We start from the raw sequence: 3,546 nt of genomic DNA, 5'->3' as shown, positions 1-3,546 counted from the left end.
GAGGTGGTAGCATGATCTCGTAGGGTGGTGGACCGCTCTGTGGTACGCGCAGTACTTTGGATCCGTCATCTTGCTGGCTCCCTCTTGATCCACGATTGCCGGCAACTGGATTTTGTTGTTCTCCAGCAAGTATTTGAAGATGTCGGGAACTTCATCATCCTTGAAGGAGTAGACTTTGGGAAACCTCGGCTCCGAAGACTTTTGTTTCTGAGGCCGTTGCTGCCAAGGCGGCTGGGATTGTTGTGGCGCTCGGGTTGCAATTAGAAAGTTTGGTTAGCATCAACGGCATTAGCATGAGCTTTACCTTTTCCTTTTTGGTTGAAGTTCTGTTTCGGAGGATTTGTTGCCGGTTGGCTTCTCTCCGCCTTCTTTCTCCTGAGGAATCGCTCAGCTTGCTCTCCTCGGACTTTCAGATCCTTCCATGTCTTGGATGGTGCTGTGCCCATTGCTTCCAATACGTCCAGTGAAAGGTTGTTGTGGCAGGTCTGGAGGATGAATTCCTCGGTGATCGGGTCCCGACAATTCATCGCCTTGTTCCTGAACCTTTTGACGAAGGTGTCGACTAACTCCCCGTCTTTTTGCTTCTCATCGAGCAGCGATCCGATAGAGATCTCGGTGTCGTCGTCGAAGAAATTTGTAAGGAACTTCGTCTCCATGTCGTCCCAGCTGTTTACGCTGCCTGGCTTGAGGCGGCGATACCAATCGAAGGCGGCTCCGCGAAGAGTGCCAACGAATGACCGCACCATCAGAGGCTCATTACCAGAGATGACTCCCAAGTGCGATTTGAAGTAAATCAAATGCTGAGTGGGTGAACCCATCCCATTAAACGGCGTGAAGTTAATTAGACTGAACTCGTCTCTTGAGCGGAAATTAGTGTGTTGATTTTGCTCTCGAGGTTCTTGATCTTCAGGTTTTCGCCGGTTTCTTCGCCAGCATTCTCATTACCACCCCCTGCGTTGACGGGAGGATCATTGGTGTTACGAGCATTTGTATCCTCATCTTCCACATTAATCGGGTTACGATGATTCTGCTCGCCTTGTTGGTTCGCCAATGCTTGGATCTGTTGGTCATGCATTTCTCTCATCTGCTGCATGGCCATCTCCATCTCAAATTTGAAACTTTCTTTCTGCTTAGCCAAAGCGTCTTCAAGCATCTTGGCCATCTGCTCCGCACTTATCATCAGGGCCTCGCGGGGTTGTCCCTCGCTGGATACTGTATTATCTGATGCCACCGCGGAGCCGGCATCAGATTCTTCATCTTCTGAAGGGCGTCTTGTCCGAACCCTACCATAGGTTGCTCGCTCGATGGTTCCGGACTGCAGACGGGTTCTAGGTCGGGAGGCTCTCAGAATCGACTCGAAATCATCTCGTGCCGATGTCCCTTTGCTCGTCATGTTGGTGGTGACCCTCGGAAATTCTCCGTCTTCAATCATCCTTCTTCTTCGTTGAAAACGCCTAGGCCTGGGTTTTGGCGTCTCCGCACTGAGTCTTTCAAAAACTGAAACTCTTTCGGGGACCGCCTTAATGCAATTGCATTCAGACAATACCGCCCGAATGAGTTTGGAACAGGGGCATTGAATTTCCTGTTCTCGGGGACTCCTCTTCCTGGTTCTATTCGTACCCCCAGCACGATAGTACAACTCGTCATTTTGACAGTCGGGGTAACCTATCGTGTGCGGGCACGACTTCTCAGGTATAACACTATCACTATCAGATGATAATGTTTCCATCTGAGGTTGGATCGCCCTCTTTGGGCTTTCAAAGGTTACACGCCTAGAAACGTGCCTTTGTGGGCGCGAGTCTTCAGCGTGCTCCTGCACTTCGATGCGTAAAGTTGTACGCTTGGGTGCCACGACTGGAGGTGACGGCGACCCCCAACGTGTTGAGTCGTTCTGGGCTTCTTTATTGGGCCCAAACGCTCGTGAACTGGAACTTTGCCTCTCTCGTCGGGAACTGGACCGAGGCGCTCCAAAACTGGCTTCTTCCTTCGGGATGATTCTGCATGATCTCCCGGAGTGACCATAGGAATTAACGGCGACTTTGGTTGACTCGCCGGAGTTTGACCTTGCTTAGAAGGCTGCGATGGTTGCTTTTTGGCCTGAGTCGCCACTTCAGACTTAGGCTTCCAGACTTGGCGGGTTGGTGGCGGTTTCTTCGTCACCTCCTTTTGCAGTCTTCTACGGGCTTCTTCAGCTTTGGCCCGTACTTGCGCCGATAATGCGCGGCGCTTGCTGATACGCTCCTCCAGCGTCGTACGGTTCCGTTTGACCCGGACCCACTCCATCGTTGATGGCTTGGAGGAACCATTCTTCACTTGATGTTGAGGCTGTTTGCCTCGTTTGTTCTTCAGATCCGCATTGTAGCGGACCCCGTCAACGGACTCCATGGCCTTGGCGAATTGTTTCGCGAGGCGTTGACGCTGCCTCTGGCGAGCTCTCTTAGAGAGAGTCACCACACCTTCGATGGTGGATTTGACCTGCTTAGAGGCCGATGGGACTTCACCCGACGCAACTTCAGCGTCGATCGGGGTGAGGTTGTCGTTGGTGGCTTCAACTTCTTCGCACCAACAGACTTTTCTCCTAGAGGAGAACTTCTGGAATTTCTTGGACTTACGGGGGGAGGTTGATCCAGACGAGGACACGTACTCCTTGTACTTCTGCTGGTCGAACTCATACTCGACCTCCTCCACGACCGGGATCGAGATCCGCGGCTGCGACGCTCCGATCTCGGCAGCGAGATCGGTGGCTCCCACTTGTTCGCGGGGAAATTCGTTGCTTTCTTCATTGATGTCATTGCTATCTTGAATAACAGTTTTTCGGTTACAGAAGATCTGGTCTTTTTTAGATCCGGTTACAATGAAAATCAAAAATAAAGAAAATTAAAAATTACAACTTTTTCTCCTTGTGAACAAATCGCGAGCTCCTGTTATTCGGTCACTCGCTTTGGTGGGTTGTTTGCCTGCGCCGGGGTTGTTTGCCGTGGACCACCGCGCGATCTAGATCCGGACCGATCTACGCAGTATAATGGGTATTATTTCACCAAGGAAATAATAGCCGGAGGGATTATTTCACCAAGGAAACAATCGCTCGAATCTCGGGATCAAAGACCAAGCTTTGATCCGGAGTGTAGCAACGTAGATCTGAGATCTGGATCCCCTCGAACTCCTACCTTTTTTGTGATGCGGGTGCTCGCCGAGAATCAGATCCGAACGTCCAAGTCTTCAAGCCTTCAAAAAACTCAAGATGAGGTCTCAATCCGGCAGAGTTTCGGCTCTCCAAAAGTTCTTCCAAAAGTCCTCCAAAATGATGAATGACCCCGCCTATTTATAGGCAACCAGATCTGTGCATTTGGCACAGATCTGGGCGGCCACCTCAGGGTGGCTCGGCTCATGCCGAGCCACCCTAGGGTGGCTCGGCTTTGGCCGAGCCACCCTGAGGTGGCTCGGCCTTGGCCGAGCCACCCTAGGGTGGTTCGGTTCGGGCCGAGTTCCCCCAGGTGCGCTGGTTTTGTCGTTTTCCGTTGTTTCCGGTTGTTTTGTCCGTTGTTC

The sequence above is a fragment of the Asparagus officinalis genome, chromosome 7 (genome assembly GCF_001876935.1).
Source record: "Asparagus officinalis chromosome 7, Aspof.V1, whole genome shotgun sequence".
Taxonomy (NCBI): domain Eukaryota; kingdom Viridiplantae; phylum Streptophyta; class Magnoliopsida; order Asparagales; family Asparagaceae; genus Asparagus; species Asparagus officinalis.
This window is presented reverse-complemented; position numbering follows the sequence as displayed.